Below are 14,948 nucleotides of genomic sequence, written 5' to 3'. Positions count from 1 at the left end.
TGGAGAGACAGAGAATCTTAAGCAGGCTCCACACCCAGCATGGAGCCTGACCCAGGGCTTGATCTCACAACCCTGAGACGTGAGCCACAATCAAGGATCAGATGCTTAACCAGCTAAGCCACCCAGGCATCCCTGGGTGTTTTTAAATAAACTGGTGGTTACCACCCATCAAGGATGATGTTGAGGTGGTTTGCCTAGGTACCTTCTGATCTAACACCTGCCGCCGCAGTGTTATTCCCATTTCCTCTATGTTAATTCAAACCCAGCTTATCCCTTCCTTGGATTATATCAACACTATCTTGGCTTACTTCCTTATCTACGGTGTCAGTCTAACATCCCGTCTTCCACATTGACACTTAATCATCTTTTCTTCCTTTTTAATCGTTTTGTAGGAACTCACATACCATATTATTCATTCCTTTAAAGTACGGAGTTCAGTGTTTTTTAGTATATCCACTGAGCTGTGTGTATCATTACCATAATCTACTTTTCTAGACTGTTTTTGTCAGCCCCAAAGAAACTGCACCCATCAGTTTCTCCATCTTTGTCAATACTCAATATTGTCTATCTTTTAGATAACAGCCATCCTAGTACTCATCAAGTGGACGCTCACTGTGGTTTTGATTTCTCTGATACCTAATGATGCTGAACGTCTTTTCATGTGCTCCGTGGCTAGTTGCATATTTTTGGAGAAATATCTATTCAAGTTCTTTGTCTATTAAAATCATTTTTAATTGGGATTTTGTCTTCTTGTTGTTGAGTTGTAATAATAATTCTTTATATGTTCTAGATACAAATCTCTTATCAGGTATATGACTTGCAAATATTTTCTGTGGGTTATCTTTTTTCATTTTCTTGATAGTTTCCTTTCAACTGCAAAAGGTTTTAATTTTAGTGCAGTCCAGTTTCTCTATTTTGTTGTTGCTTATGCTTATAGTGTTGAATGTAAGAAACCATTGTCTAATCCAAGATCATGAAAATTCACTCCTGTGTTTTCTTTCAGGGGTTTTAACGTTTTATTTCCTACCTTTAAGTCTGTGATCCATTTTGTTAATTTTTGTATATTATGTGAGATAGGAGTCTAACATTATTCTGTACGTGGATATGCAGCTGCCCTAACACCATTTGTTGATAGGGCGCTCTCATGTTCGTCTCAAGGTTTCATTTCACTTCACTCAAATTTCCTCAGTAGCTCACTATTGCATATGAGTGGTGGTTTCCAGACTTGGGCTTCCTCAACCAGCAAAATAAAATAAACAATTTTGGGAGACTTATGTAGGGTTTCAAACTTTCTATTATCATTCAGGAGAGCAAAAGGTAAAACAAATAATTTTTATACTATCTACATAATTTAACAAGAATATGTTTTACATAGATGCACATGTCAGTAAAGAAAATAATTTCAGAAGTCAAGTATTTTAAGTAAATTTAACTTTACTAAAAACTAGGTAGATTGCCCCTCTTTTAAATGCCGTTGTGGAACATGAAATATTTGTCACTGTCTGCCATCTGGCAAACACCATGTATGGCTCCTCCTACCTAAGAAGCTTCATCTTTTTTCATGTTCCTCCTGTATACCTTCATGATTCAGGTACATCAAATAAACTTGATTTACTGTGTTTCTAATACGAATGTTATGAGAGTGATACAAATGCCATAGTGTTTAAGAATTAGAATAATTAATGCAAAAACAAAGTTAAATCTCAACATCACTACCAACTATCTATGGACAAGATTTTACCTTTCTTCGGGGCACATGGGTGGCTCAGTTAGTCAAGCATCTACCTTCGGCTCAGGTCATGGTCCTGGGATCAAGCCCTGTGTCAGGCTCCCTGCTCAGTGGGGAGCCTGCTTCTCCTTTCCCCTCTCCTCCTGCCTCCCACCACTCATGTTCTCTCTCTCTCTTGTTCTCACTCTATCTTAAATAAATAAATTTTTAAAAAAATCTCAAAAAAAAAAGATTTTATCTTTCTTAGGCTCCAATTTATTACCGGTAAATAGAGATAATAGTGTCTGTCCCATAAGGTTACTGAAGGGATCAAATGATGCAAGAAAAAAATGTAAGTCACCCAGTGGAGAGCTAGATGCATAGTAGTAGATCAGTAAGTATTATTTGTGGTTCTCAGACATATATCAGTGGTTTGCAACCCTGACTATACATTAGAATCACCTGGGTAGTTTGGAAAAGGTTATGTCCCATTTACAAGATAATCACAAAATTTATATAGCAATTCAAGGGATCCAAAGTAGACCAAACAGTTCTAAAAAGGAGGAAAAGAATTGGAGGGCTCACACTTTTTGATTTCAAAATTTACTTCATGCATCTATGATCGATTGATTTTTGACAATAGGGCCAAGACAATTTGTAGAGGGGAGAAATAGTTTTTTTCCAAAAACAGTGCTGGACCATGGTATATCCATGTGAAAAATAATTGAATTTTACCCTCTCTTCACACCACACACAGATATTAGCTAAAATGGATTATAGGTCAAAGAACAAGAGTTAAAACTATAAAACTCTTAAAAGAAAATAAAGGAGTAAATATTCTTGCCTTTGGCTTAGGCAAATTCTTCTTAGCTATGACATCAAAATCTCAAATGACAAAAGAAATAATGTGTAAATTGGACTTCATCAAAATTAAAACCTTTGGTGCTTCAAAGAAAACTGTCAAGAAAGTGAAAAGGGAACCCTTAGAAAAATGAGAGAAAATATTTGCAAATTATATATCTAACAAGGGACTTGTTTCTAGAATGTATAAAGAATTATCAAACCCAATAACAAAAAGACAACCAATTAAAAAATGGCAAAAGATTTGAATAGAGTTTTTCCCAAGAAGACTGACAACTGGAAAATAAGCACATGAAAAGATGTTCAACATCATTAAGTATCAGAGGACTGCAAATCAAACCCAAATGAGATTCCACTTCATATCCACTAGGATGACAAATACCAAAAAGATAAGACAATAACAAGTCTTGACAAAAATGGAGAAACTGAGACTCTCATACATCACTGCTAGTGATAGAAAATGGCATAGCTGCTCTGAAAGACAATCTGGTCTTTCCTCAACATGTTAAACATAGAGTTAGCATGTGACCCACCAATTCCACTTCTAGGTATGCAACCAAGAGAAATGAGATGAACAGTCACCCAAAATTTGTACATGAGTGTTCACAGTACAATTATTCATAATAACCAAAAGGTGGAAACAATATAAATGTTCATTAATTGGTAAATGAATAGATAAATTGTATAGGTATATATTCATATAATGGAGTATTTTTCCATTATAAAAAATAATGAAGTGCTGATACATTCTAGATCACTGATGAACCCCCAAAACACTCTGCTAGCTGAAATAAGCCAGTCAAAAAGGTCACCCATTATATGATTCCATTTATATGAAATATTCAGAATAGGCAAATCTATTTTGTGGATTAGTGGATGCCTAGAGCTGGGAGGTAGATTATGGATATTGGGATGTGACTATTAGTGGGTAAATTTGGGTGGGGGTGATAAGAATTGTTTGAAAATTGATTGTGTTGATGACTGTACAACTCTACTAAAAAGCACTGAACTGTAAACTTTAAATGAGTGAAATATGTGGTATGTGAATTATATATCTCAATAAAACTATTTATAAAAACAGTGTCCTATTCCCAGAGTTTCAGATTTAGTTGCTCTGGCACACAGGGCCTTAAAAAAAAGTGATCGCTGGTCATCCTAATGTGCGTTATCAAACTTTTCCTTTAATTTTCCTGATCTACTTTAGAACAATTTATTCAATTTGTCACTCCTGCGCCCTTTTTTACACTTGCTATTTTCTCACTCTCCAGCTGATCAATATCCTCACTCTACCTTTATCCCCAAATCTGAATATCCCCCAGCCCCTCTGACTAATCAATCTCTCACCCTCTTTGGATCTGGTTCAAATCTTATTGCCAGAAGACCTTGAATGACTGGCTCCCACTTTGCTTTGGTAGTTGCTACTTGCTGTGTGCTCCAAACTGATTGGTTCATATGTACTCATTTGGCTCTCCAACCTTTGTCTGGGAGCAGGAAGAAACCTTGAAGGGAAGCAGTTGCCACCCCAACCCCATCTTTTTACCACTGATACAAATGAAGTCCAGAGGAAGTAGAACTCAATTCTAAGTACCTGCCTACCTTGCATTTGTTGACATTTTGTTTTTTAATTATTTCAAGTAATTCCTAATGCATTTGTTTTATCTGCCTGATTAGATTACTATCTTCTTTAAAAAAAAAAAAAAGATGACTATCTTTTGAAGATACATAGTAACTTCATCCCACATGAATTTCCCGAGTCTGTTAACAATAAAATATATGCTCACCCTAATGAGCCGATATTTCTGGTGTTTTCGTGAAATCTCTTCTTTTATGATTCAAGGAAGTTTTATTTTTTAGGGTATTAAGGCTATTTTATAAAAGGCAACAATCAAGTAGTCTGTTTCATTTCACAGAAGAGAGAATTTAACCTGTCAAGGGAGACACTTACATAACCTTGGGCAAATCACTCAACTTTTCTGAACCTCCCTTTCTAACTATAAAATAAGAGAATACCTATTCTGTATAGTTTTCATGAGTACAAATAAGTTAATGCTTTATGTCTAGGAAGTGCTTACATATGTATCTGCTCAAGAAATACTACTTTTATAACTGTAGTTCTTATGATTATCACAAGTATTTCTAGCCTAGAATTAGTCCTTAGCAGCCCACTCTTACATAGTTGAAATATATTTTTGCTTCAAGCATTGAAGTACCTCTTCATCAGCCTGTTTGAGTTAATACGGTTTCTCAGCTTTCATCCAATGAGTGCAAATGCTCAGAAAACTATATGCAACAAATTGTTCAAAACACTAATTTCCATCCATCTATCCATCAAATATATGTTTAAAGGAACTCACTTTATTAACCAAGTAAACTTCCTGCCTCTAGCCTTCAGAAAAAGAAAAGCCTGTGTCCCAGAACACACCATCTCATTAAACAGTAACAGGTCCCATGGGGAGTGTTCTGACTAGTGGAGTTCTCCCATCCATTTTCAAGTTGAAGTTTTGTTTTAAAGCTGAGTAAACCTCGCTTAATTAGCTTTTCCCCCCTGTAGCAGAAGTTTTGGGTAAGATGTATATCTTGAAATCTAATTACATATCTTAACTGTAACCTGAGAAGCTTAAAATTCACAGATGTACTTTATCTGTCAAAAATGGAGACAGTTGCCAAATGCAGGCCATAAAGGTGGAGATTTAGTACCCAGCAGCATGAATTGTTGCTGCTTTCCTATGTTTATTACTTCACAGTTAATCAAGGAGATAATTCCCAGGAGTTTGGTATCGTTCTTCCAATGTTCTATAGAATGAAAAGGGAAGGAGAAAAGAATATTCCCTTTGTAACACATTTCCAGCTGGAATAAAGTATTTGCTTCACAAGTCCTTGAGGTAGAAGCCAACATTAAATGTTTTAATCAATTTCTGAAATCCTTTTTAAAGCCAACAGACTGGGACATCACATTATCGTTACTATTTGTACATACTTCTTTTGGTAAGACAGTAATTGTATGAATATGTGCATGTAATTAGGACAGATATTCTGAAAGAGGACTGCTCAACAACCATCAAAACCGTATTTATACAGTGACCTGGCATTTTACCACCAAGAGCAATTACACTGAAATAATTTTTTAGTGTGAAAGCTCTAATTATTGAGTAGAACATGGTTTCTTTGCTGAGTATTAGAACTGCAAAAGGTTTTACATGTATATAAGACTCAAAAACAACACAATTACCAAAGATGTATAAAAACAGGGAAAAAACAAAGGTGGTTCTAAGAGAATGAGAACAGATTCTTCCTCCATCACCAGTTGTCTTCAGTCATCAGTCACCAGGATAGCCTTTCGGAAGCCTTTAGGGAGACAAGCCTTCCTACTTCACAAACAGTACCCAGCTACCTGGAGCAATTAAGGATTTGTTTCCTGAAAGACTAGATACGGGTGTCACCAGATTTCTAGACAAATGGCCAGCATGATTCACCTACTAAGTAAATAAGTAATTATGGCACTGGACCAAATTACCCAAGAAATTCTGCTGACAGGAAGTTCTTCTATCCCTTCATTTCATGGTCCAGAATAACCAGAGCTAACACTTCCACCCTCCTCTCTCACTGTGCATTTATTTTGCTACTATTATACAACTTTTTCATATCTCATTTTTAAAAATGTAGAAATTCCAAAAAAATTCAAAGAAATAAAGAAATTATGAGCCAAACATTAAAAAGCTAACAAAAAAACTGGTGTGAAGTCAAAATGAAATAGTAATTGCTCAAAAACCTTTAAGGTCTCTTGTCCTTTAGCAAAAGACCCAGGTGCTTCCTTGGAACACTCCAGAAACCAATGCAGATTATCTTAGGAACGAAAGATGTTTCAGTATTAGAAAATCTATGAATGCATTATACAATATTAATAATTAACAAATTAAAGAACAAACAATCCTTGATACGCTTGAAAGATGCAAAAAAAAAAAAACCAGTGAAATTTAACATTTACTTAAGTTTAAACTCTTAGGAAATTAGAAGAAAGTGGGAACTTTCTAACACTTGATAATTATTATTTATCAAAAATCTACAGCAGGGATCAAACTTAACAATGAAATTTAACAATGTCACCATCACAGTGAGAATTAGACAAGGAAGCCTGCTGTCACTACTCTTCTTTAATGCTGTTAGAAGTTCTCAGTCAACTCAATAAAAGAAGAAAAATTAAATGAGGTACATATCGGAAAGATAGAAACGACACTGTTTTTCTGTATAAATGGTCAGCTGGTTTGCATAATAATCCACGAGAATGTATAGACCATTAGAATTAGTAATTGTTCAGCAAGGTGACTAAATACAGTATCACTACAACAATGAGAAGATTTCTATGCAGCAGTAATAAGCCATTCAAGAATAATAATATAAAAAAGTACTTCATTCAAAATAATACCGAACTAAAATACCACTAAGAATAAATCTAACACATATATGTTGATCTCTATGAAATAAATCACAAAATTACTTTCTGATTGACACAAAAGGACTGAACAGACAAATAGGTATACCAGGTTTATGGATAAGAAGATTCAAATTAATCCATGTAGCAATGCAATGTCATTTGCCTTTTCAACAGGCTTTTTTATGAAACATTATAAACCAATCTTGAAATTCCTTTAAAAGAGTGAAATGTCAACAATAACTAAGAACATTTTGAGGAAGAAGAAAAAGGGAGAGGTGGCTGCTCTATCAAATATCCCAATTAGTAGTAATAATAGTGATACTACAAATAAAAACAATAGCTGCTTTTATTGAGCATTGAAATGCCAGGGGAAAGCATTTCACCTATTCGGTTTAATAAGATTATTGCTACCATTTTACAAATAAAAAGGAAACTGGAGTACAAAGAGACTAAGAATCTCTTTCAAGGTACCATGATGGCTACGCAGTAGCAGAGTTAGGATTCAAACCCAAGCAGTACGGCTTCCATACTGACACAGGAATAGAAAAATAGACTACTGAAACATACTACAGAACTCAGAAAGTGACCATTCTGATAAACATATATTTTTATCCCCAGGGGTACAGGTCTGTGAATCACCAGGTTTACACACTTCACAGCACTCACCAAATCACATACCCTCCCCAATGTCCATAATCCCACCCCCTTCTCCCAAACCCCCTGCCCCCGGCAACCCTCAGTTTGTTTTGTGAGATTAAGAGTCACTTATGGTTTGTCTCCCTCCCAATCCCATCTTGTTTCATTTATTCTTCTTCTACCCACTTAAGCCTCCATGTTGTATCACCACTTCCTCATATCAGGGAGATCATATGATAGTTGTCATTCTCTGCTTGACTTATTTCGCTAAGCATGATACGCTCTAGTTCCATCCACGTTGTTGCAAATGGCAGGATTTCATTTCTTTTGATGGTTGCATAGTATTCCATTGTGTATATATACCACATCTTCTTGATCCATTCATCTGTTGATGGACATCTAGGTTCTTTCCATAGTTTGGCTATTGTGGACATTGCTGCTATAAACATTCGGGTGCATGTGCCCCTTTGGATCACTACCTTTGTATCTTTAGGGTAAATACCCAATAGTGCAATTGCTGGGTCATAGGGCAGTTCTATTTTCAACATTTTGAGGAACCTCCATGCTGTTTTCCAGAGTGGCTGCACCAGCTTGCATTCCCACCAACAGTGTAGGAGGGTTCCCCTTTCTCCGCATCCTCGCCAGCATCTGTCATTTCCTGACTTGTTGATTTTAGCCATTCTGACTGGTGTGAGGTGATATCTCATTGTGGTTTTGATTTGTATTTCCCTGATGCCGAGTGATATGGAGCACTTTTTCATGTGTCTGTTCGCCATCTGGATGTCTTCTTTGCAGAAATGTCTGTTGAAAGTGACCATTCTGATACGGAAACTCAGTAAGTGACCCAAAAAATTTAACACGCAATATGTTGCTGAGATTACTAGTTATTCATGTGGAAAAAATAAAATGAAGCTAGATCCTTTTATATTATATGAAAATAATTCCAGCTGGACTAATCATGGAAAGTAAAAGCCTAAGGGTTTTTATAAGAAAATGTGAAAGGATATCTTTAAAATTTTGGAGGAAGCAAAAGTTCCTTATATAAGACATAAAAAGCCCAAACAACCCAATAACAGGCTGATAAATTTTACTCTATTAAAATTTAACTCTCCTATTCACAAAGCAATATTACAAGCAATATAAGTAGTCAAACAACAGTCTGGGCATAGACATTTTCAAAGTGTGTTAACAAGGAAAGATTCCTTTTTTTTTTTCTTTTTAAGATTTTATTTATTTATTTCAGATAGATATGAGAGTGAGCATGAGTGGGAGCAAGGGCAGAAGGAGAGGGAGAAGCAGGCTCCCCGCTGAGCAGGGATCCCTATATGGGGCTCTATCCCAGGACCCTGGGATCATGACCTGAGCTGAAGGCAGAGGGTTAACCAACTGAGCCACCCAGATGCCCCAACAAGGAGGGATTTCTATCTATAATATGTAAAGAATTTTGCAAATCAATAAGAAAAAAAACCCCCACAATTCCCATACTTCTAAAAAGGGCTATGGATACAATTAGGCAATTTTAATAAAAGGAAACCTGATTGTCCAACACACATATTGAAAGACCCTCAAACTTCCTCATTGTCAGGGAAATACAAATTAAAACAATGTTGATATCATTTTGTATCAATAGACTGACAAAAATCAGAATCTGATACCAAGTGTTAAGTACAGAAACAATTTCTCTCATCTACTGCTTGTGAGAATATCAACTGGTACAACATTTTGTAGTACACTTCAGCAAAATCAAGGAAAATTGAAGAAATATACCTCTTTAACCCTGTAATTTCACTTCTAGGTATGTACCTTACACTAAGAAACACTCATATGCTGACAAGGACATATGTTGAAGAATATTACTTGTAGGTATCATTATTTGTAAGAGGAAAACACTGTAAGTGATAAATCCAAATGTCTATCAAGAGAAAAATGGATAACTGAATTATGGTGTATTCACACAATGAAACTGCATAGCTACATGCAAAAATATGGCTAAGTTAGTTAACTAAATTAATGCTAATAATAAGACAGATCAAAAAGACTGGAGAATAACACTTTAGGATTTATAGAATGTGTATAGTGTTCATACAAAATACAGTATTTATATGCAGCTTGAAAACATGCAACACAATATCCTATTGTTTTGTATTGCTTAAGGATGTGTATAGACAGTCATAGTATAACAACACATACTAGACTCGTAAACCCAAACTCAGGGCAATGGTTGCTTCCAGGTAGAGAGGCAGGGGCTGGAACATGGAAACAGGGAAAGGGACACAGGGATTCAATATTTGAGATGTTTTGTTTTGAAATTCAACAATGGTATTTATAGACTTCAAAGGCCTCTGGCAAAATCTGTGAATTTGATAGTGCTGGGTGGTAGGTATTGGAATGTTCATTATTTTATTTCACATATTGCATGAATATATCATATACATATATATACCTCCTTACATTTGAAATATTTTTAATAAATAATAAAAAAAGGAACTATATGTAAATCAGATGTCCATAACCAGAAGCCTATTCTCCTGGGAGGTTGTGATTTTATGATGATTTCAGAGGTAGCTTCTCTTCTCTTCTAGCAGCCAACTAGCCCGTGAATTAAGCGATATTTATTAAGTTCCTTTGTCAGGCACAAAGCTAGGTTCTAGTGATATAGTGGAAAAAGAGCCAGACATGGAATGAATATATATCACACTCCTGTGGGATTACAAATGTACTTCTACAAACCATGATAAATGCCATGAAGAGAAGTAGGGAAGTATGGCATGGAATAACTGGGCAGGGCAAGGGGCAGATACTGTGACAGGCACTGAGATCTGACTACCTGAAAGTTACCCACACCACCCTACCCCCTGCCGCCTTCTGCTATAGAGGCTGGGAAGCTAATCTTCATTTTCCAGATTCCCTTGCATGTGGCACAGTCCTAACCCATCAGACATAGTTAGGAGTCTCTGGGGAGAGTGGCCCTTTCTGAATAAAAAGGCAAAGCCTCACTAGAAAAAAACCTCCCCACCCCTCACCCCCGCTTAACTCTCTCCACGCTATTCTGTCTGTAGCAGGATGTGATCCTGGGGGTGGAACAGACATCGTGAGATGATGAAGATGGAGGCCATATGCTGTGGGGGTAGAGCACAGGGATGCTCTACCCCCACAGCATATGGCCTCCCGGGTCCCTGACAACACGGCTGAACCATGGTTGTGTTGGACTGTTCATACTGAACTTCTTTTCAGCTGGTTATTAAGGAGATTTCCTCTTATTTGGAGGCAAAATCATTCTGAACAGAGAGCTTCTAGAAGAGGCAACATTTAAATAGAGAGGAGAGGAAGGAGAGGGAGCCAACCCTGCAGAGAGCAAGAATGGAGCAGGGAAGTGGGCGGGTAGACGAGCCCCACAGAGATGGAAACAGCATGTTTCAGAGGGCTGGCTTGCTTGAGGAGCCCACGGAGCCCACTGAGGCTAGAGCTTAATAATGGGTGTGGGACTGCTTTGCAACTGGCTGGGAATCTGGTATCTGACTATCTCAGGTTAAGAACTGTGGAGTTAATGATCTGAAAACAATAGACTCCGTAGCACCGGCTAGTTGCTGTTCTCAGGGACTTTTTATAACACAAAGAATTAACCCCTAACCCATCTACTTGGCAGGCGAGAATTCTACCACTGAACCACCAATGCCCTAACCCATCTACTTGGATTTTTGTGTGTTTGATCCTTCAGAAGTGAAGTCCACCAAGTCTGCCTGTAGTCCAGAGGTACAGCTCTCCCCACCTACCTCCTCTATCAGCTGAAAGGAAAAAAATTAGCATCTCTCTAGTCCCCTTGACATAAAGGAAACTGCAATGATAGGATTTAACCAAAGGCTAGCCAACCGTGTCTTGGGCATTCCCTGTGCTACAGAGGTTTCTATTTTGTTCTGTATTTATCTGAATGGGAAGAGGCAATGTCATTGTTGAAAAAAGAGTCTGACCTGAATAACACAACAGAAATCTAGTTCCTTTAATCCTGTCCTCACTGGGCACTAAGGCAAGGAAGGGTTGGCTGACTTTCTAATGTGCTTCCTATTGGTCTATTTCCTGGATCCTACACTCTTGGCAAATGAAGGTTATTTTACAAGACAGTATTTACTAAGCACCTGGGTAGGCAGAGTGCCAGTTGAGGCAAGAAGCCCATGGCTTGGAAGAAAATGTCCATTTTCCTCTGAAAAGTCTCAATTTGATGGGTATTCTGCACGTTTCCACTTGGTTATTTTAGAGTAGACTTGGTTATTTATTATTCATTTTCCACCCTCTCCCTCCTCTTCCCTTTAGCTTTCTGTAACTAAACTGTAGCCCATCTAATTCTTTTAATCTTTCACCCACGTCCTTCCTTGAATTCATTCATTCTTGTTGCTATTCTCTGCACTTCTTCCAAACTGCCTGAGCTGTCCCAGTAATGAGGTGGTGGGGACAGAGCGCGTGGTGCCAGGTGCTGCTCGGCTCGAAGTGTCCACAGAGGAACTGTTCTTCCGTGCCCTTCTGCACAGGCAGCCTCTACCTGGCCTTCCCTTTCATCCTGCCAGACTGCCTGGCTGGCCTGAATTTAATTTGCAGACCACTATGCCCCCTGGGCCTACTTTGGCATCACTGCGCTGTGGCGTCTGCTTCCCAGAGATCAGCTCTGTGTTTGGACTCTCTTCCCCCAGGTGTATGCACTGCCTTGCCTTTTTCAAATGCTCACAAAGTTATTATTCCCAGCCTACATACCTCAAGTCTCAAAGGTCGTTTGCATTTTATTTCTGTTGCCTGAGCTGCTCACGATACTTTCTAAATTGGAATTATTAGTGAATTTCAAAAACGCGCAGCTTCTTCCTTTTCTCCACCCAGGTCATGAATAAGAATGCTTAAATAAGAATCAGACCCCCGGTTGCAGCAACAGCTCATTAGGCGGCACATCTTCTTAATCCTCCCTCCGTGGTCATCCCCCCTCCAGCAGCTCCCTCCGAACGTTCTTCATTTCCAGTTTTTCGGCCAACTTAAAACCCACATATTCAACCTTCCGGATATTTATGGAGAATTGTGCTAGAGCCTGTGAGAGACTCTAAATCATGAAAGACACAATCACCGCCCTTTGAAAGGCTTCTGTCACTAAGGAGTATATACGATCTTCAATATTTAACCAGCCCCTTAAATGTGCCAAGCACCATTAGGTGCTAGGTTTCAAACAGGAGAAGTATAGAGTCCCAGCGAGTTTCCACCATAGTGGATAATAGCACAGCATATGATTACAATGCAGTATAAAAACAATAATGACATGGACACCTGGGAAGTCAATGTTCCAGTCTTAGTATCTTGATCTGTAAAATGGAGCCAACCTTCTAAACTGTAGTTAGGGTTTACATAGGATGAGGTATGGGCATGACAGGGTGCATGACACAAAGGGTTAACAATGTTATTCTCAATAACCGTTGCGAGTATGAAGATATAATGGTTATTATTGTTAGTAGTAGTATCACAGTAACTTCCACATTCAATCTGATTGACCACGGCTGTCTGGAACATTGTGATCAGATCATTCAGAAATGTTTACTAGGTCCACTAGCAAAGAAAACGGTGATGGAGGCCAATGCTCTGATGGACAGGAGCAGGAGATATCTTTCTGACGGACCCTGAGCACTCCTATAACCCCACTCCAATTGCCAATGCAGCCCGCTGACTTAGGAATGTCACCAAGTGTGTAGGAGGTAATGAACTGCATTTCAGGAGAAGAGGGAACTGATGTCCTACTACAGGATCTTATTCACTCTTTGTGCTACTTTAATTTAGAAACCCCAGATGGGTTCTTAAGTGTGAAGAGTCCAAGAGGTCAATGAAGCTGCGATGGATAAGAACTCCTGCTACAGATGTTGTGAAAAGAAGGGCCATCTGTATCCCAATGTTTATAGTAGCAATGGCCACAGTCGCCAAACTATAGAAAGAACCAAGATGCCCTTCAACGGACGAATGGATAAGGAAGATGTGGTCCATATACACTATGAAGTATTATGCCTCCATCAGAAAGGACGAATACCCAACTTTTGTAGCAACATGGACGGGACTGGAAGAGATTATGCTGAGTGAAATAAGTCAAGCAGAGAGAGTCAATTATCATATGGTCTCACTTATTTGTGGAGCATAACAAATAGCATGGAGGACAGGGGGTGTTAGAAAGGAGAATGGAGTTGGAAGAAATTGGAAGGGGAGGTGAACCATGAGAGACTATGGACTCCGAAAAACAATCTAAGGGGTTTGAAGTGGCGGGGGGGTGGAGGTTGGGGTACCGGGTGGTGGGTATTATGGAGGGCACGGATCGCATGGAGAAAAGGGTGTGGTGCAAAAATAATGAATACTGTTTTTCTGAAAATAAATAAATTAATTTATAAAAAAATAAAATAAAATAAAGAAAAAAAAATAAAAATTTTGTTCTCGGTTAAAAAAAAAAAAAAAAGAACTCCTGCTACCAAAAGGAGGTCCTTCCTGCCCAAAGCTCTGACACAGACTCCAGGGTAGTGGTTTGCAACCGGTGCTCCTTGACAAAGTTCTCAATATTCTGCAGCAAAATATGAATGGTAAGGCCAATGGAGAGAGGAGTTCATGTGATGAAATGTCTTTAATTTAAAGAACGGATATTATGTTCTTCCTATTTTGGGTCTCAAAATGTCATCACTTTCATAGAAAAATGCTCCAAAGATTTCCCCTTCTGTATCAAGCCTCAAAAATGTTCTAAGTTCCAGAATGCTTATTTCTGTGAAATCTTATCTACCCCATGACATAACATCATCAATATGCTGATAACTTCTAAATGTGTATCTAGTAGCAAAATACTCCTCTAAACTTCTGATTCATGTATTTGCCTGCACTGGATGTCTCACAAGCACCTTAAATTTAAGAAACCCCCCAAAGGGACCCTGGATTGTCCCTTCCTGCTTCAGCCTGTCCTTCTCTTGGTCCTTTATCTTGGTAAATGGTATATGAAATGGCAAGTTGCTCAAGGCAGGAATATGAAGTCATCCTTAATACCTCTCTCTTCCTTCCCTCATCCCCTCATTTATCAATGAGCCTCAGCAATTCTAGCTCCAAAATATTTTTCAAATCCAACTACTCACCATCACATGGCCGTCACACTAATCATATTGACAGCACTGACATTCTGTTCCATGTGATCTCACTCTTGCCACTCCTCCTTCTCTCTTGTCCAGTGACATCCAGGTAACTCTTAGCATAAAGTTAAAAATTCTTACCATGGGCTGAATCCAAGGACAATTTTATTTTATTTCATTTTTTTTTTTACTATTA

General features: G+C 38.1%; 1 protein-coding gene across 1 annotated transcript in view; it reads right to left on the bottom strand.

The window, feature by feature from the left end:
* ST6GALNAC3 (ST6 N-acetylgalactosaminide alpha-2,6-sialyltransferase 3) overlaps positions 1-14,948 on the bottom strand; it is a 528,622-nt gene that overhangs the window by 76,350 nt on the left and 437,324 nt on the right. The gene's annotated exons all lie outside the window — the stretch shown is intronic.

Source organism: Mustela putorius, unplaced genomic scaffold, assembly GCF_011764305.1.
Source record: "Mustela putorius furo isolate JIRA1106 unplaced genomic scaffold, ASM1176430v1.1 tig00003853_pilon_pilon_pilon, whole genome shotgun sequence".
Classification (NCBI taxonomy): Eukaryota; Metazoa; Chordata; class Mammalia; order Carnivora; family Mustelidae; genus Mustela; species Mustela putorius.
This window is presented reverse-complemented; position numbering and strand designations above follow the sequence as displayed.